Consider the following 21,459-nt stretch of genomic DNA (forward strand, 5'->3'; position numbering starts at 1 on the left):
TTCGTAAAGTGGCCATCAGACACATACACCTCATTGAGGTTTGGAGCCACCACAAGTCGCTCAGAACTTTGGCCTTGGATCTTACCGTAAATACGCTGTATCGAAACATCGGCGCTTGGGAAGTTGAATTTCGAAACAATCACTGAGTTGCGAACGTACTTTCGAGCTAGATGTCCCCGAATATTTTTTTTAGTACATGGGCAGGGTCCGGCATAAAGTACAGCAGTTTCTCTTCATCACTTGGGTGTGGAACGCTGCACACAGTGTCCGAGTTACGACAGCTCGATAAGCCTAAGCACCTCAACATGGCATGGTTGGAGCAGCCCATGTCACATGTAACGCACATAACACGGAGAGAGATTTCTGTGCAGAGCCTAATTAATTCAAACGCAAAGTCTCTCAACACATCACAAGGCACGTAGGCTCCCGTAAAATGATAGACAATTACTTGTTTCCAACGGCTCTTGACACCGCCTACCATGAAGACAAGTGCATCATTTGCAGGCTGGTCAGTTTCTGGAAGTTCGTTTCGTTGTCGCGGTCAAGCTCGACTCCACATCGTATTTCCATTTCATCCTGAAGCAACACGCAGTCCTTATCAATATCGTTCATTGTGGCAACCTTCACTTTCATGATTTCAAATATTTCTGGCAGCACACGTGGCTGAAATGATGAGTGCTAAAGCCTTCTGCAAAGTGTTCTTTTTGATGGAAGAGGCATTGCTTGCTCGAGCAGCAAATCAAAGCCTGCTGATCCACAAGCAAAGTTCAACTGAACAGTTTTCCCTCTTTGCAAGGCTGTTTTTGGTCCTCGTTCAGGAACTTAAGACTCGAAGTTAAGATTCACATACATTTTTCAAGACGCTTGGATTTTTTTGACTCACTTTTCAGTTTCTTTCTGGTTACTGATAACATTTCCTGCAGTGCTGTATGCTTCGTTTGGTGGTCTTTCAAGGATTTTCGTACCCCACTCGCCGACAGAGAAGCGGGATTGATTGAATCTGCTACATTATTTCCCATGGATTCTCCAACCTCATCATCATCAGCTGTGTCACACTCGCTGCCACTTGAACAAATGACTTGCGCTTCAGATGTCGAGCTCTGTGAACTGTCATCAACACGGGCTATAGGCAGCATCCGTTTAAAAGGGGGCTGCGTTTGGCTAAGTCGAGCTGAAAACGATATGCAAAAGAAACTGGAATTCTGCTCTAAATCTTTAGCGCGCCAACCCATGAACAAAATACGGTTTACTTACGCCTGAAATGAAACAGCGTTGGCAGTCGACTGCAATAGCCGCCGTCCATCTTGGCGGTTTGTTTCAAATTGGTTTTCATCGACGTGAAGCTCAGGTTAACATACACATTATGATTACGTTGGGCATCCCCGCGAAACAGATGGTTTCAGAACCATGAATGGTTTCATCTCTATCACTGTTTAGCAGTGTAGCAGAGACCACACTACTTTTAGGAACGCTTTAACAGTAGCTGGACCCCCACCAAGCCATCGTGTTTCATTTAGTTTATCTGTCTACTAAAGGCATGAAGGCGTCACATGAAACAATGTATCGCAAGCAATTCTACCACTGTCAATTTAAATCCAGCCAATAGAGTAGAAAATAGGAACCGATAGAGATACAGATATACATACAATAGATATCATTTAGTGACTGTTGAAAACACGAATGACCCGTAATCATCGAAGTTCTGTGTTTGCTGTTATTGATATTCACTACTTATGTAAAACTTTGGGACGCAACACTTATTGTGGCTGCATGTACCCAACAAATAGCGCGGGAGGTCATGAAAACAGTGAACGAATTTGAATCACTAGAGGAAACAATGCTCTCTCACGCCTTACCTCGCATATCTTCGAGTTGTCCGTCGCTTTCCAGCAGTCTCGCTTGACTTGGGCTTCCCATTTCTTTCTCCGTTCCTTGTCACGTGGAAAACGAAACAGCCGCTGTCCTTTAGCGTTCGAACCAGTGCACAGCGGAGCACAGCAGCGCATGATATTGTGCTCAGACCACACACGTCGCACAAGCCGCCAGCGAAATGTTTCGTTCACTTAAAATCCGCACTCCTGTTATCACAACTGTTCGGCGTGCTCGACCCAATATGGCGCGGACCAAACGGCGGCATGGACTCGGTCAAAGGTGTCTCCACCCTGAGAGCGGCGCCAGTGCCGTGTATGCCAAAGGGAGTCTGGCCATTAGGAGGAGCCTAAAAAAGGGGCTCGACCTGTCAATCAAATTGAGCGTTTTTCATTGGCTGCTGTTTTCTATGCGGGCCGCCATGACACCAAAATTTTCCCGAAAATGGCGGCGTAGCTTGGAACGGCGAAGCGAGGATTTCATGACAATTTTTTTTTCACAAATTACGTCAATTTTATTCCGTAAGTGTACATTCTGTTGCAATTATCTTGCAAATCACCTTTAAATTACGCTCCAGTGTCGATGTTTACCTGAAAATAATATGTTTCGTCGTCCTTGTTAGGCCTAGTAACGGCAGCGATCACAGGCAAATAGCGAGAAAAACGCTACAAATGGCCAAAAATTTTCATTTTATGACATACTTTTATTCATATACACACCTTTGCCCGTTCTTGGTTCAGTCTTGTTATGTTTCATAGTTAAAATACGTATAATACCGGCAGTCTGTTCCAACTAGCGGTTCTGCCGGCCAATCAGTTCTGCTAGCAAGCACTTCTGCTTCTGCTACTTCTGCTGCTTCTGCCTTCTGCTATTCTGCGTCTTCCCGGCGTGCCCCTCACCATCCAGATGGCGCCGTTAAAAGTGGACGCAAAATCCATTATGTTGCTAGGTCGTCAGGGAATATCCTATTCAATCTAATCCAATCCAGTTTCCCGAAAATGTCGGCACCCAGTTAATACAGGTAATATATAGCTTGGATAGCCTGGGGTTAATAGCGAACTGTATTTTGGCTCGTGATTGGCCAGAGAGCTCAAAAAGTGGGTGGAGCTCCAGGTATAGGCATGTTCCATTAATGGCCAGACTCCCTTTGGCATACACGGCTCTGAGCGGCGCTGGCATCGAGACACCCTAACGACAGAAGTCGGAACCAGTGGGGAGATCGTTGGTCCCACTCAGGACCGGTTTTGGTAGTTTGTGCTACCCACGTGGATTTGTTTTGAGGCGCTCCGAGCGTGGTTCGCTGGAGAGCTGCTATGACACGACGCATATGTGAAAAAGGTCTATTCAAAGGAATACGTACCACTTTGAGTAAATTTGAAAGAGATGTGTCACATCTCTACAGCTTTGTTTTCTGTGGAACTTAATTATCTTGATTGTCAAAACATTATACTGTCTGCCATGCAACAATAGCAATTTCTTCTTCGAGCCAGAGGCATAGTGGTTAAGATGATCGCTTTCCACGCTGAGACTTGGAGGTGACACGGGTTTAAATCCTGTCACCGGCTGTGCTGTCTGACGTTTTCCCTGGGTTTTCCGAAGACTTTCTAGACGAATGTCGGCACAGTTCTCCTGAAGTGGGCCCAGGACGCATACTAACCCCCTGTCCCCCACTACTTCCTGCTGTCCTTTCTCAATCTGTCCACGTGTGTACGCCGCTCATATCCACAGTTGCTTCGCGGTGCTAACACGAAATTAAAAAAAAAGTTTGAGCCAGACTCTTTTCCCTCTCAGCAACTGAAGGCAGCTAGTCTGTCTCGACCATAACATTTGAATCACATTTATTCACATGTGGCAGCACAGCACGGGCACTATCGAGGTTGTGAAATTCCAAGGGGACTGGACTCTTGCCTCATTTGTTTATTGCCATTCACGGCGACATCAGACTCTGTGGGGAGGTGCTGCAAATGATTACGGCACTGCAAGAAGAACCTGCCAAAACCTGTGGGGTTCATTAGTTTAGTTTTGTGCCTCTCTGTCACCCTTTCTCTTTGATGCATGCTTCATTTTTTTACGGCGGCAGTGAAAGTAGTTGCATCTGTGATATTACGCTTGATCCAGCCCAAGATCGTAGCTCTAGAAATATCTCTTACATCCTAGGTGATGCTTTGTGATTTCAGAATACATAAATTTTCCAACAGCTCAAATGTAATGCGAATAGAGATTCGAGACGTTATATCCAAGGGAGCTAAATATCAAACGATAACCTCGGAAAAAGGTGCTTACGCTAAAATTCGAACATGGATCCTCCAGATTTCCTTTTTTCATTTCCTGCTGATATCTTACTTGTTTGTGTTGTCTATGTTTGTGGCCTGCTTCGACTAATTCTCGTTATTTACGTCGTGTACATTAGCTAAGTATGCCCTTCAAAACATGGGGATATGCGAACTACAATTCGGTTGGGGTACGTTCGCATACTGCTAGGTGTTCGTTCGCTAGGTGACTGCAACAGGAATTTACAGCAGGCCAGGAGTCAGACTTCAACTGTAGTAATGCGCATTGTGTAACGTACTGTTATATATGACTGTTGTTGAACAAGAAAGCACACATACCTGTTTGCTTCATAATGCGCGCTGTATGATCGGTGTCTTCATCCGTCAAATGTGGGCACACTCCGTGAGCGAAGCGACCAGTTTACAAAAGGTTAGCTGACAAATTGTTAAAACTGTGTGCTAGTCCTGTTGCTGTTGAGCTATAACTGGACGCGCTAAGATAAATACACAGAGATAACCACAAAAGATTATTCAAGCGACGTACTTCCTCTTTGCCGCTGAATCGGCGTGTGTTCGTGTCTCCGTACGCGTTTAACTCTGCGCTTCCATTTACGAACTATTCCAAGCGTCAGCAAATGGTACGTCGATCTTGCATAATACTTTATGCACCACGGCACGAAGGAGATTCCACAATTCTTCCCGGCAAAACATGGACACAGTGTGAACCTCGGTGCAAAGCGGAAGCGATCGTCTTCCTTGTCCGGCGATTGGTTCCTCCACAGGGATTCTGTGTGACGTTTTGACCGTTTTTTGGATGAGGGACTCCCGTTTCAGCATCGTCTGCCCTCGCTGCATGTTTGTTCAAATTGCGTACAAAGTATGACGTTGTCTGAAGTGAAATTTTCGCCGTCGTGAATATTGCCGGCCGTGTGATACACCCACACCAAACTTTCGGTTTGCCTGCCGCTGCATGCGACAGTAGCTTTAAGCGCTGCACCCCAGACCTGCAGCTCGCAGTAGAACGCTCAGGGGATAACTGCCTGCTGTTCCTAGATATTGAGGTGTGCGCCACACGGGATCATAACTGCTGGGAATTCGCCCTTGCAAAAAAGGGTTTGCTCCCATTTGGTTCTGCCCATTCTAGAGTTGTAAAGGGGGCCGTCACAAAATCTGCCATGAAATCCGCTATCATAAGGTCGCCCCCCCCCCTTCCGCAATGACAGCATATGTTCACAGCTAGTCAAACTGGGGGAACTGGGATACCCGTTAGCCATTCTTGTCGTTGGAGCGGAAGTCGTTTTCAGGAACCAAAAGAAAAGTTTCTCCATCAGGACTAGGGATCCGGCTCGGCGTAGACCGATCTGCATCCCCTACATCCATTGCTTTTCTGATTACTTGGAAAAAGTAGGCTCCAGGTTAGAAGCCATTGTCGTATTCTCGGCCTCCCTTAGGCTACATGAACTTTGCGCAGGACCAACCATAAGACAGCACCCGTTTCCTGCGAGGTTCAGCACAGGTGCCCCTGTGTTGACCGTACTTTGCACGCGTTTTATCGGATTCCCCCCTCTTGTGAGTATACTGGGATGAGTCCGGGAAATGCATTCACGTTAGATTGCAAGAGCATGCGTCTTCTTTAGGTAGGACCCCTCTCGGCGTTTAGCACTGCACTGTTCAGATTGCGGCACGTACTCTCCCACATTCGAGTATACTACTATCATTCTTAGGCGCAGAGAACAATCTGTCCGTGAAATCACTGACGCACAAAACATTCTCGCTCATGGGGAACCCTGTATCAGTTCACTTTCTATCGCGCTAAATAACTTGGAAGTAGATAATCTTGGCCCACTTTGACACACACGCCGCAGGGACTATGTAAGGAAACCTTCCAAGGTACGAGTTCTAGGTCACGCGAATTCTTTGTTTTTATTGCATTCCGGTTTTGTGGAGCTCACTCCAGTAGTCCAACAGTGTTTATCATGTAAGCGTGCTCGCCTGAAAATTTCAGTTGCGAGTCTGCAGTCGTCCTGCCTACATTGCTTATTAACCGTTGTCCTTGTCTTTTTCCTGCAGTTATTTCGCCACGTGCATGTACCAACTCCCCCTTCTACAATCCGGTGAGCGTTTTCACTGCTTTGACGGCAGACCAAGTTTCGAGTGGCAAACATCACATAGTCTTGCAGGGTTCTGGCAATCCATTTGCCATCCATCCATTTACAGGGCCACAAGGCCATACGATCTTACATCTTGGCGTACCACATACGTACATCTGTGACCTACTTCCCTTATACGACATTCAGAAACCAGGCATTCGAATATTGACCTTCAGCCCCTCTACTGCCCAGTCTTTACCGTTGACCTGCCCCTTTTAGGACTAACATACGTCACAGGCCATTGCCGCTTCAAGGGTACAACTCCAAAACAATTTTTTGAGAGTTTATAATCTGTAAAATATGCTACCTAATTAGGCAGAAGTTGCTTTCGTAACAGGCATATCCTTCTTTCTGCGCAATATTTATTTTTCAGAACTACGAAACAAAAGTTTCGTGGCTCTCAAGAGAGCCTGTAATTTTTTAGGCATTCATTCTGCATGCACTGTTACGTTTCGCCTAGTTTAAATGGGTGGCCATTCGGCTGGAGGACACTTGTTCTGAAAAAAAAAAATCTGGGAAGCCAATACTTACGAACAGATAATCATGCGCTCCTCCACATGGTGCTGCAGTGTTAAGCCCTGTAAAATAGAACACTGGTCAATTGGAAATTTGGATACCACATGTTTCGGCAAGGGATCGTGGCATCCCAAATGTACGTACACCATATGGTCAAGTTTTTTAGGGGACCAATGGTTGTGTTAGCGCTCTTTGGGTATTCGGGTGGTAATGCAAATAATATGCCACGTAACTGAAAAATGAATCGTGCTCTCTCGTATTCCTGCGATGTCATGCAGTTGATTCTCACGGTCATTGAATCTGTGCGGGCTTATTTTAGTTGGAATAGTGCATGTGGTGTGAAAAATTGGAAACCCGTTTGCAGCCCTCGTTGTCCGCAGAATATGCTACATTCTCCTGGCAAGAGATGGAGATGGTTTGTGGAGGCAAGCTAGATTGTTAGAACATATGACACTCATTCGTGTCCGCGGGCCACATTAAGCCACGGAAGAACTACGCGGGCCGCATACCACGGCTTTGGAGTAGCCTGTTTTTCATAATAGATGACACAATAGAGAACTTCAAACGGCATGAAAGGTATTACTTAGCGGTGTCCCAATCACCAATCCTTTTTGTTTGTTGTGTCATGAGGAAACTTGGCACCTCTTGTTTTTAACCGTTGCGTCAACATCGTGTGAATGTGATTGCGCAATTGCAATCTTAAGCACTGCGCTGGGGTGTTCGTTTGTTAGTTGTGAGCGTAGCTTTGACTTATTCAGATCTATGAGAGAAAACGCCTACTCGCAGATGTATGTTGACACAGTTGCCCCGCGTAGCAAAGCCACGGATTAGTATTTTAGACGTAAGTGTAATCGAAAATGGAGACGATTGTCCGCAACAACATCATATCTTCAGATACTTTCGTCCAACGCAAGAATAAAACAAAGCCGCACCAACTCCATCCAACTTATTCTTATCGGTGCGTCGCACAGCAGCACAGGCAGTTCCATTTTTTATTTATCAGGAAAGTTGTCCACAAGAGCGGAAGATGGCGAGCTAGAAAGCTTCGTATCAAGTTACCTGCAATACAATACCCTAGTCAGACGGCAAACCTAAAGTCCGTTAGCGGAACGGCAGTTACTTCGCCTGTAGTCCATCATTTCGAATGACACCGTTCGCTGCCCTGATTTGTTGAAAGCAGGAGGCGTACTCTTTTTCGTGGCAACTATAAACTGCATAACTGCAACAAAAAAAAAAAAAAAAAAGAAAGAAAGAAAGAAAGAAGAGATGCACGCTTCCCATTTTCAACAAATCGGGGCAGAGAACGATGTCATTCGAAATGATGGTTGGACGACAGGCGAAGTAACGGCCGTTCCGCTAATGGACTTACATTCTTCAAAATAAACTTCGCCGCATAGCACGCTCCTCGACAACCATAGGTCGAATTATATCGTTATCTGCCCTGATTTGTTGAAAACGTGAAGCTTACGCCTTTTTGGTGCCAATTATGAACAGCATCGGTGCAACAAAAAGGGCGTACGCCTCCCGTTTTCAACGCATCGGTGCTGATAACGATACTACCCAAGATGATGGTTGGCGAGGAGCGTGCTATGCGATGAAGTTCATTTATAATAGTATAGGTTTGCCGTCTGACTAGGGTATAAGAATATTTGCTCGAATTCACTCGGGAAATCACCAAGCCTGCGACTGCGACTGAACCGGCCCGTTTCTGAATGAATTGAATACACCAATATTTTGGAATTTGGGAGAACTAGGAATGCACTAGTCATTTTTTTAGCGTTTGTTTCAACTTTGTAGTTTCAATTGTTTCTGACTTGAAGCATATGTATCCTTTGTAGGGACTGTTTTACAGGGTACGCCATAACAGTCCCGCCCTGTACTTTGCCTTGTACATAATTGCAAATAAAAATCCTTGAAATCCTTGAATCCTCGAAATCCTAATATCAATCAAGTAAAAATGAGACGCAGGGACAGGTCTAGAGAGTCATCAGCGAAGACGACGAAAGTAACACAGAAACAGACAGGGAACGTCAAACTTTTTGATCAAAGCTTAGAGGTTCGACGTTCCCTGACTGTCCTTATGTTACTTTTGTCATCTTCAGTGTTGTCATGTGCCTACCGGCTCGGTCGTCTCTTCGTTAGAGAGTCATCGGATCTTGCAGGTGAGTGGCAACAGTTTTCTATCACCAATTAACGTAAGATAAACTGCACGTACAGTGTACAATGATAATACCACGAGCTTTCATGAAGCTTGGGCCCAATATTTATTTTATTTTATTCCGCTGAGGGCCCACGTGGGCCGCATATCAACGTCAGGCGGGTCGCATGCGTCCCACGGGCCGCCACCCACTTCAGCCCCCCTGACATCGGGTATCATTGCGTGAAAGAGAACGGTGATGTTTGTGGAATATAAAAACAGTTCCGCACATTAATATTGTCAGGAATTAACTGATGTCGAAGCTCGTCGCTCTACCTACTTTTCGCTCCTATATTCTCACCGATGCGATTAACTGCGCTGGACAGTCGTTTGACCTAACCTGAATATCAACTACTTCCCAAGTCAACTGGGTCTCCATCAACTTTACACTACGAGCTTTGCGTTTGTATGGGAACAATGATGACTCGTCGTGAAGAAGCAGCCGGTGTTTGCCTGATCTGCCGTGTACAGCAGAGTGACCAGGACCACCGGAAGTCTGTCCGTATCCGATAGCAGCAGGAACGTCGTGGAGTTGTCTAGTGCAAACTTAATTCTACTACAAAGCAGCTCACCCGTTGCGCTCTCTCCCTGCAGTGCACAGGGAGAGAGCTGGGGTCATATTCGCGTGCCCGACCTCGATTACTTTGTGTCTCGCCTGTCTTTGGTCGTTACGTGAGGATGAAGTGAAGAACAGAGATGAATATCACGAGCCGTCAACCAATAGTCGATCCTGAACTCTTCACGCTTTATCTACTTTATCACGAAAATTGCAGGATCAAGCGCGTGACATTCGTTTCTGTTCTTCACCCCTTCTTCGCGTAACGACCAATGACAGACGAGACACAAAGTGGTCGAGGACGATTACTTTGACGAGAATAGGGCACCTACTGCCTTACTAAACTGACGGTAGGATATTTGCAACGTCCCATGGATGCGGCATCTGCGTGCGTCCGCGCGGGTGAGGCATAGATAGAATGGCGTAGATGCAGGCTAGCTGATGGATGAACGCCATGACAGGGAAGCCAGAGCTATAGGCAACACATGAGAAGACAAGACACATGTCTAGCCCATCGCTAAGGCTTGCCTATCATGTGTGAGGCATCATCATCAAAATCTTTAGGTCCAATCATGATCATGCCCCTTGTCTTTCAGAGAATAATCATATCTCATGATATGAATCAGCCACTCCCTCTCGTTAGTCTTGTTTAATGACATATTTTGGACGTGTGATGGGAAATTGCACTACTCATTACTGCTGCTGCTTGTCCACGCACTGTATAGCGCTAACAGGAAATGTGGCAGGTACAGCCAACACGAATGCAGTTTCCAAGTGGATCCAAAATGCCCCGTAGCCTGTGTCGTGGAGTCTATATAAGCCCTTCCTAACTTTGACGAAGACACCTGTGGTGTAGAACACAACTGTTCTATCGTCATCCACGACTGAACGAGCATTCCTCATAGCCATAACGTCAGGACCAAGGCTAGCGGACGGGAACTTTGAGCATAAGTTTATTTCATTCTGCGATAAACCTTACACGTGATTGCTGATTTAGATTATGTCCACACTTCCAAAAGTGTGGTGGCCTGTGTGCGCTTCATCAGGTATTAGGCTAGTCGATGTGCTGTATCTGCAACTATACAGCAAGTATACGCGTGTGATACGTGACTTGAGTCTGCAGAGGAGATTGTGTTCCCGTAGATGAACCCTGATCGGCGATGATGGAATGTCCCAGATGTGCTGGGGAGCTTCTCAACTCGTGGATAAACTCCTGCACGTTGACGAGAAAATTCGAGCTGCTGGTGGTAGCGCGTGTCCGTGACAAAGCTGACAACGTGTGCGGGGAAGATGCGGAGACGTGGTAGAAGACGTGGCTTGTGCCGGCACTGGAGCGTATGATCGTAGGGTCCGAGGGAGGTTGCGTCAGCCGTGATGAGGGCCGAGACCCAGGCCGAGATGAGGACCGTAGCGTCGGCTGGCGCCACGTACCGCCAGCGGTAGGCGAGCTCGAAGCTCTAATCACCGCTTGATCACCGGGCATGGAACGCGATGCTCTCGAGGCGGCGAACTAGCCTTATCTGTAGTAGGCTTATCTGGGCTAGAAAGCGGTTTATCACATCGGTACCTACTCCAATCATCTCCATCACTCCAAACCGCGCGTGGCCGTCTGACGTGAAATCGGCGTTGTGCCCCCGGCCTTCTCGGTCGACGCAGTTTCAGGGATGGATATTTTAAAGCACTGCATGTTTCAGGATTTGTTAGACGTGGAATGGAACGAGGATAGTCTCTTAAGGCCAGTTCCCACATATAGCGCTTTGCTACATAGCGCTAGAAAATTGCGCTAAATTTTCCTCCTCGCATTGCTACGAACCGCTATAAAACCACTCTTGTCGAAGTAGAGCCCCGGTCAACTTTCTAGCGCTATTTTGAGCGGTGAGTCTGCGTTAACCAATCGTGAGCTGCTTTCAGTCGTGACGTCACGGAAGCTGGGGTTTGTTTTGCTTCCGATCACTCGAAGCAGCAAGGCGGGAAGGCGACGACGACGACGACGTGAAAATGGCCACGAGTTTCGTGTGCCCCTGCATCTGCCAATTCATGGCTGTTTGGTTGCTATAGTTCGGTATCGCGATCACAGCATCGAAAGTGTCATCCGCGTTCATGCTACGGATATCCGGCGCGGACAGTAAACGATCACGGTGGTAGCGGTGCATCACGTCGCAACGAGATATCCCGTGACTGCAGAAGGATAGCGCTCTGTGCTCGGTAGCATGTGAGAACGGCAACCAGAAAAACAGCGCCAGATTTTGAGCGCTATTTTCCAGCGCTATAAAGCGAAGCACTGTATGTGAGAACTGCTATCTCGCTTTTCATGATATCCCTAATTAAGGAAATGGTTAATTAATTATAGGTAATTAATCATCTTGTAATTGCACGCTTTTTCCGAGACAATGTCCGCCTCGCAGTATAACTCAATTTGAAAAAACAAAACAGCATCCATGCTGCTCTCAGTTTTTTTAAATGACAGTTCTGTAAAGGATAAAAGTAAATACACTGTAAAAAGAAATATGGTCGTTTCCACTGCTGTCTGCCAGTTTATCTTGATGGTATAACACAGTAATTGCAAATACGGCTGAATGAACGTAAAACAAAGGAAGATTGGGCGCCACCGTGTGGCGATTCCGTGAAGCGCGGTCGCCGAGTTCAAGATACTGCAAGTCGCCGTCGGCGTCATGTTGGCATTACGACAAACCGGTGGGAGCAAAATCACAATAATTTACGGTAAGGCTTATTGATATCTTTAAACGTAGTCAGTTTGCGAAAGAGATCGACAAACGACGCAGTGTGGACATGAACGAAGCCGAATTGCTTCCAGTTGCAGTACAAAACCAACAAGGGCTATGGGCGCAACAGAAGACGCCGGTGAAGACATGAAGGAGACGCCGGGAACCAGAAGGTGAAACCATTCTTTCTGATTACGGGCTTAATGAATATCCCGAAATTAGTGTACTACAGGCGGAAAATTATAATGGAAACTTTTTTGCCCGGTTGTTACTCCTTGTCGCAGTGCCCGCTGTCGTTTGTAATTGGTTTCTGTTGTCCGTTTGTTGACTTCACATTGCTTGCGTCTTCGTACTCGTACTTCCTTTGTGAGCACAAGATCCATTAGTGATGTCGAGGTGCATTATTTATTCTCATCTCAATTTGGTGGATTGATAACCTCGTGCATTACCGATGTTTTCGTGTCGGAACTGCTCATCTGTCTCCCGATCTGTTGCGAGTTACGTTAAGCATTACAATGAAGCACATCAGACGACGAGGATACCATGCTGCCACGGCTCATGCTCGTACGAAACTGTGACATGTCTGTCTTTAAGGTGCCACATCTTAAGGTGTCACAGGACTTCGGCAGCCATGACTTGATTTGCAATCAGACACTAGCAACGTCTGTCACGTACGGTATACATGCTTCTCCTCTTCCTGTGTTTCTTTTTCAAACTGCTTCATGAGTGACGGGGCACACGTAGGGCACATAGCCACTCTCACGCTGCTGTCTCATACTAACCTCTGTGAAGTGAGGTAGGATCCTGTGGCTACCATGGGGACACATTCCAAGTCATCATCACTTCTCCGTCATTTATTGTTGTCGTTCTGTGTGTGCACTTGTTTCTTCTTCGTGTCCCGTCTCAGCGCTGTTTTCTACCTAGTCGTTTTCCTGTCTGAGGGATCTACGCACACATGCTGCTTCTCTTCCAGTATTTTCCATCTGTTTCATTAGTGACGGGGCAAATAAAGGGCACACGGCCACTTTCATGTTGAGTTTTTGAAGGCACGTGCTTCTGTTGTCCCGTCCGAGGGGTCATGACGCATACATGCTGCTTCTGTTGCAGTATTTCCATCTGTTTCATGAGTGACGGGGCAAATAAAGGGTACACGGCCACTCTCATTCTAAGTTTTTGAAGGTACGTGCTTCTGTTTTCCTGTCCGAGGGGTCATGACGCATACATGCTGCTTCTCTTCCAGTATTTTTCATCTGTTTCATGAGTGACGGGGCAAATAAAGGGCACACGGCCACTCTCATTTTGAGTTTTTGAAGGTACGTGCTTCTGCTGTCCCGTCCGACGGGTCACGACGCATACATGCTGCTTCTCTTCCAGTATTTTCCATCTGTTTAATGAGTGACGGGGCAAATAAAGGGCACACGGCCACTCTCATGCTGAGTTTTTGAAGGTACGTGCTTCTGTTGTCCTGTCCGAGGGGTCACGACGCATACATGCTGCTTCTCTTCCAGTATTTTTCATCTGTTTCATGAGTGACGGGATAAATAAACGGCACACGGCCACTCTCATGCTGAGTTTTTGAAGGTACGTGCTTCTATTGTCCTGTCCCAGGGGTCACGACGCATACATGCTGCTTCTCTTCCAGTATTTTTCATCTGTTTCATGAGTGACGGGGCAAATAAAGGGCACATGGCCACTATCACGCTGAGTTTTTGAAGGTACGTGCTTCTGCTGTCCCATTCGAGGGGTCATGACGCATACATGCTGCTTCTCTTCCAGTATTTTTCATCTGTTTCATGAGTGAGGGGGCAAATAAAGGGCACACGCCCACTCTCATTTTGAGTTTTTGAAGGTACGTGCGTCTGTTGTCCCGTCCGAGGGGTCACGACGCATACATGCTGCTTCTCTTCCAGTATTTTCCATCTGTTTAATGAGTGACGGGGCAAATAAAGGGCACACGGCCACTATCACGCTGAGTTTTTGAAGGTACGTGCTTCTCTTGTCCTGTCCGAGGTGTCATGACGCATACATGCTGCTTCTCTTCCAGTATTTTTCATCTGTTTCATGAGTGACGTGGCAAATAAAGGGTACACGGCAACTCTGATTTTGAGTTTTTGAAGGTACGTACTCCTTTTGTCCCGTCCGAGGGGTCATGACGCATACATGCTGCTTCTCTTCGAGTATTTTTCATCTGTTTCATGAGTGACGGGGCAAATAAAGGGTACACGGCCACTCTCATTCTGAGTTTTTGAAGCTTCCAGAAAACGTACATAATGTTCATTGCACTCAATAAATATTTAAAACAGTAAGTCCGTCTGCTTCATTACTTACATTGCACAGAGACACGTCGCCATGTCTCTGGTATTACACTTTGCTAATGCTGCTCGCTTGTAGCATGCATTAACATGACCACATACAGACTTCATATGTTTGAGATGACGCTTCGTCACGATTCGTGGTATGTGTATTGCACCATTTTTACTACAGCTGGTAACCTGCAGTAAACGTTAATTATGAACGGTATCTTGCCGTAAAATATCACGGTAGATGACAGTTTAAAAAAACTGTCAAACACCGTTACGAAAAAACGGGCAAAATGGAATACGGGCCACCGATCGGTGGCCCGTATTCCATTTTGCCCATAGGAGCCCTTACAAAAATGAAAATTGACTTCTAATTGACAATTAATTGATTTCATATTGACCGTATTGACTTTCTACCTTCGTTGACTTCTAAATGACATTGGCCGCTTAAAGTCAATTGACATGTTATTGATAATATTTTGACAGAGCTCCTATTGACACTGGCGACTTAAAGTCAATTGACATGTTACTTGCTATATTTTGACAGAATTTCTATTGACAAAGGGCAATACGCAGTCAATTGAGGTGTTCCTAAATATATCATTTTTAATTAAGTGATCCTATTTCATTTGAAACAGATTCTTTCGTATTTTTGTGTCTACCTGCTTAGTGGTGTACCAATACAATAGTCATATGATTTTATTCGTTCGCATGCATCAAAGAATTAAACATGTGCAATGCATTGCACACATAAACAGGATGGATTTTGTTTCAGTTATCAGGTCCACGTGCTCCCGACAACTGGGAGAGCTATAGCCACTTCCGGACGAAAAAACATTGCCGATTGAATTCGCTGGTGAGCTCCAGGAGTCGAGCACGTGTCGCATTTATCAGCACAATTTTGAGAGCGCTGTAGCATTGTACATCGGGAATTCCATTTAATGCGACCATTCGTCCTTCGTGGCATTTGAAGTGAAGAACAAAAACCGTTTGGTTTAGATTAGAGAACCACTGCTTGTGCGGTTTATGTTATTAGCGAGTACCAACAGCCTAACCTAGAATGACAACGCACGACTGCGACGCGTACGGGAGCCAATGAAACGCAAACATGTGAGCAATAATTTGGCACACTAACAACACACTGAATTAAAGAAATTTTCGCCTTATGTATTCTGCCAGACATATATGCTTCATGCGACACCATATGTCTGAATGAATCATGAAGTGTGCACATGGCGACAACGAAACCGAAACCAGTTAAGTTTTTGAACATTCGAAGGTTTCAAAGCGAGGAAAACGAGATTAAAATTAAGAACTATTTTCCTTTGACAGCTTACGGTCCCCTTGTACATGTAATTATATCGCACATGTAATTATACCATATTGTGAAGCGACAGTCAAAATAGCAATGTATGTATTTTTCTTTTTTTCAACAACTCGCATCGTATAGCAAATGAAGTCTGGCAACACTGTTGCCCAAAGCGAGCCGGTCGGGCGGCGGCACTGATCTCTATGTATAAAGGCTGGATCGCGTATGGGAGAGGGGCTCGTGGGAGAGAGGCACGCATTCGGGCCGCCATGTTGGTGGGCCCTAAAACGCTGCGTGTGCCCATTGGAAACAATGGGAGGCAACAGAGATTGTGAGTATTTATTGCGCTGCAGGCGTTGATCATTGTTTGTCGTCACGCGATTTTGTAAGGTGCCAGTATACTGATGTATCCTAACAGTGTTTCGCAGGTGCCCTGCATTTCGATTCTTAATAACGTTATGTTTTGCATTCCGAAACTAGACCGTCACTGCAGTGCAGCGCTGGGAATTGTACTACAGCACGTTTCCCAGCCAATATTTCAATAAGAAACGATGTGAGGTTAACAACAACCATGTATATAATATCCCGTGCTGCGTTCTGGACAAGGGATACCCGCATGGTAGAAAGAAATCGCCCCGTAGAATCACAGCCGTTGTTTCAAACAGGCGTATGCGTTTAATTTGATTGATATCAAGCAAGAAAGGGTCTTTTAGTGAACGACAGTGGTGTCTTCGATGTAATGCCTCGCAAATATGAAAACACCGAAGCATCCCAAACAATTACTGCACGCAATTAGATTACGCTTAGGCCAGTTAATCTAGGTGTTGATGTAAACTTAATAAAGTTATTTAGTAAGTGGTAACACCTCCTTGAGACGCAAAACTTATATCCTTTTGAAGTACAGCACTTCTTTTTTTTCTTCCTTCATTTTTTCTGATTATTTGCAGGTGAAATTGAATGTCCTTCTCGCGTACTCACATGCTTTTGCTGAATAGAACTGCAGCGTGAACAAAGCTGCGTAAGGATGGGGGCCTGCCATCCACTGCTGACTTTGTCATGCTAGTTATGTGGAGCACGTTGCAAAAAATGCAGCTGCACATCTGAAACTCCAATCATTATCATCGTCACCTAAAGGGAATGTGGTAGCACTGCTGTGAAACCAGGCACGATTTCTGAAAACCCTCTATGGCACTTTCCGCAGTTTGCACACTTTTCTTCAGCGTCAGTCTCTCTCATAGGAGTCACTTTGCATTAACAGTGACTCCCATCTTACATTTTCATGTGCGAGGGCTCTCTTGCACTACACATGTACGGTTTCCCAACTGCAACATGACGATTTGGAGCTTGAAACTGGAGCCCTGGTGTTCCCTGTGTATGAAATGATACCAACTGAATCTTGTCAAACGTGATGTTTAGTGGAAGATGGCTTTCTTGGTTGTGCATTCTGAGTGACAAAGATTAACACGATATGCTTTTGTAAAGATAAGTGATGTTATACTCTATGAATAAAGAAAATATACATTTTTCAAGTTCAACATTTATTCTGGCATATACGCATTTCAAGATACAATGAATGCGCAGGGAAGTGACAAAACAATACATTTATTGTTTTGTGACCTCCCTGCAATGACAATATATATCACAGAAATGACAACGTACAGGTACACTATGTAAATTTGTTGCACCCAATTTTCATACATGCTGAATTTTAAATTTTTGTTTTGCTGCCTATGTGTTCAGTGTATTACAAATTGCGTAATGCAAACAACACTTTGTTAATTTCAAGCTTTTTGCTCCCATCCAAGATATTCCTGTCCTGAAGGAACCGCCCCTTCGACACCATAAATATTCAGTAGGTTTCACTCTGGCAGGCCCTGCCACTGCAAATTTCCTGAATTGAAACCCTTCAATCTGTGTCATAACCTTAAATACGTCAATATTTTTGCAAGTAGTTTACATGCTGGAGGACACTCCTCCTGCAGCTAAGGCAACAACAGAGAGTTCCAAGAGCCCGAAGGTAAACCTACAGCTGCATGAGTTTGATCAACAGTAGTGCATTCTCAAGAAATAATTTTCTTCTTATAGCATATATGTGCATGCCCAGTAACTGAAACAATGACCACAGTTCCGCAACGAGTTTTAATTCCTGAGGGTGTACACTGTAGAGGTGGGTTAGATCTACAACAGTTAATACAAGGTATTATATACTATGAATCAGTGATGGCCACTAAGTACTTCTACTATAACTACTAACTACTTTGCAGTGGAGTAGTTTAACTAGTAGTTCAACTACTTTTCAGGCAGGGTAGTTAAAACTACTTCTTTAACTACTGCAGTGTAGTTTAACTATACATCTATAACTACTTAATGTTGTCCATCAACACCAATCCCATTCTATAACGTTCTAAGACCCCTAAATATGAATCACAAGCAGTGATAAAAGTGAAAATTTAGTACACATGCACGGCACAATTGCTCTGCACCTCCGTTCTCATCAAACAAGTAGCTCAAGGTAAAAATCGGAAGCACAGCCATGCCGTAAAGCTTGCGGCAAAATCGGAAGTAGTTGGCGCCTGCAGTAACCTAACTACTGTAGCCAACTACTCGAAATAGTAGTTTAACTAGTAGTTGCACACTACATTTCTGCAAGTAGTTGATAACTACTTTTAACTACAATCAGGTAGTTTAACTACATGTAGTTAACTACTGGCCATCACTGCTATGAATACCTTTAAAAATCTCATGTGACACATATGCTTTTACTTTTTGGAGGTGCTGCGGTGATCGAAGTTTGTGGGCACTGCTCAGGTTTTGCACTGCTCAGGTTTTGCACCCATTTCTTGCGTATGTCGAGGCAGCTGTGAAGGAGAGAACATTTGTTAGGTTGCAATTAGTTAAAAATACATATGTTGTTTAGTAAAAGCATCGCATAAATGTTTAAAACATCAGTTTAAAACAGGGTTTACAATCTTGATATCTTTTAAAAATTTCAACGTTTAAACGCTGTTGTAAAAGAAATTATAGCTTCATCGCTAAGACACAATGCTGGGTGAAGGGGTCTAAGGTGTATATAAAGCTCTTTGAAGTGATGTGTTCCATGATGTGAACATGTAAAGAGAATGTACAAAATTGAGAGAGGATCACCGCAGTGCGTGCACTGGGGTGGTTCCTCCTCGTACAGTAGGAACCCGTGAATGAGGAACATGATACTTATCTGTAAGCTCGATCGCATCAGACGATGACACAGGTGATGCTCGATGACACAGACGATCCTCCGGGTAGCCCCCGTGAGGAAACCTGTATTGAGGGACCACACTGCTGCAAATAACACGACAAGATACAAATTATTATTATCGCAACAAGCTGACAACATAGCTCAGACACAAAGGCGGTATCCAAGTCACACCACACCACCGTTACGTAGGATTCTTTGTCACAAATCAAACCAAGGCAAAAAATAATACCAATACAAGAAAAAGGGTGACTATCTTGGTCTTATTATGACGTAATACTGAACTTATACGCGAAGGTGGTTCAAAGAAATGACTGTGCACTTGCTTCCGTAGAGAACACTTGGTACCGTGCTAGCAATGCATGCAGAAAAGCGCTCGGGTGCTCGCACATATTGATGACACCACTATCAGTGTTGTGTAACATGTTATCTCCAGCATGTTATGCACTCAAACTGTATTTGCCGGCGGGTAAAATGCAAGTGGGTTCGATTGAACCTCGGAAGAGCGATCAAACAACTTGCACCCAGTGCTGGTTTTGGACAAAAAAACACTTCATAATTGTCAAATAACTGTACAGAATGGACGCCTATTTATACCTTGATAAAGAATGACTCACCTGTAGAAATTTCGGCCCGGTATCATTGCCGGTACGGTTGGTACGACCGTAATTGCAAGAAGTTGCCATGATCGCTGCGGCGACTGTTTTGGGTAGTGTAAGATGGCGGCCGGTTGCCGCACGATCGCGCTCCCTATCCGCGATCCAGCCTTTTACAATCGAGATCAGTGGGCGGCGGGAAGGTGGTCTTGTTTGGTCATGTTACGTCGTCCATCTTTGGTTTGGTGTGTTTATCGTGGTTTTCGTCAAGGTCGACATATCGACGACGTTCCGTTTGCGTGGTTTTGTCGTGCGTACATGAGGCCGCGTACGCGATTAACACGTGAGAACTGAAAAGCAAGTGACGAAGAAGAGGAACAGTGCCAATGCACATGGATCGAGGTCGACCCCGTAAAGATCGTAAGTAATTCCTAAGTTGCTTTCTTAAGCGTACTTTGTTCTTTCGTAGCAGCTGAAGTAATTGTTGCGTAGATGTCGTTGTACGCTATACTTTTCCTCTCGCTGTTTGTTGCGTGATTGCTGTTCAACAACTCAGCAACTCCACGCACAGCTTACGGAGGCTTGTAATGTGCGGTATGTGTCTTATCTATGGGGTATATACCATGACACCGTCAAGTGTTGTGACATGTTCTTTTAACCGATTGACTCCACTGTTGCGCAGTGACAGCTTCTTTTCATTCATGAACTAACTTTACTGTTTTATATGTTACGTGCGATTTCTTTTGTTTTTCTTTACTTTATGTGTGTGCTCTACGTTGACTGCAAAGATATCAACAGGTCACAGTTTTGTAAGTGTGGGCTGCTTTACCATGTGCTTGCTTGCACTTGTTTTTGAGTTCACTTCAGTTATTTTGACTGACAAATGACTGACTGATTGGCTGACAAAAATGTGTCTTTCGCGTCTTATACCTTTTCATCTTCCTGTTAATGTTACAGATGCTACATGGGTGGTGCTGCGGCTGAGAAGATTATGTGTTGTGAACAAGATTGCATGTGCTGCAGCTCCATGCAGAGTTGTCCTGCAGTGGCACAGGTAGACAAGGTAATGCATGTGGTGTTCTCCAATTTTATACCATATCATGTGAGCGGAGATAGGTGCCGCCCCATTTATTAGGATAAGAGGTGGTTTTCCCGTGAGGGTGCTGTGGGAATTAATTTCCACTCTGTTGTGCAGAAACTGTATGTAGATAAAGTTCAATTTGTCACCCGGCTGGCTCAATCGAAGCAAACGTCCATCGAAAAAGTGGTGGAAGCATAGAAATTATGAGCCACAAATCCCTCATTTTCTACTGTTGCTTTTCGGTCAAACGTATTAAAAATGCAGCAGTGCTACAGATCACCAGTGGGATAAAACGGGGAAGTTGGTTATAGTTCATAGTTCAGTTCAGCACTCAGATGGGCAACATATAAAACCAGCAGCAGTAGACATCACGTCTCTACTTCACACCCACAATTTTTCGACCCTGACCACTCGCAAAATTGGTTTTGTTTGTTTTTCTTTGCCTAACTTCTTCTTGGTATGAATTGCATATAGTGATGTCTGTTATGTTTGTTTCAGGGTATATCTGTGCAATGTTCGCTGTGCCAGCTGAAAGCGCAGGTGCAAAGTCAGCGACACCCAAGGGTTCTCCAGCGTATGGGTCACGTCATGAATTCAACAACAAGCTCATTATGAAATCTAGTTTAACTGGGCTGCCAAATAAAAATGTGTACAACCAGA

The 21,459-nt window shown here is 45.0% G+C and overlaps 1 long non-coding RNA gene across 1 annotated transcript in view; it reads left to right on the plus strand.

Moving 5' to 3' along the window:
* LOC135370463 (uncharacterized) overlaps positions 1–21,459 on the plus strand; it is a 188,235-nt gene extending 166,776 nt beyond the window's left edge. Inside the window, exons 4-5 of the long non-coding RNA XR_010415345.1 lie at positions 20,676–20,781; positions 21,298–21,459. This is a non-coding gene — a long non-coding RNA (uncharacterized LOC135370463). The remainder of the gene's footprint in view (positions 1–20,675; positions 20,782–21,297) is intronic.

This window comes from Ornithodoros turicata, chromosome 1 (assembly GCF_037126465.1).
Source record: "Ornithodoros turicata isolate Travis chromosome 1, ASM3712646v1, whole genome shotgun sequence".
Classification (NCBI taxonomy): domain Eukaryota; kingdom Metazoa; phylum Arthropoda; class Arachnida; order Ixodida; family Argasidae; genus Ornithodoros; species Ornithodoros turicata.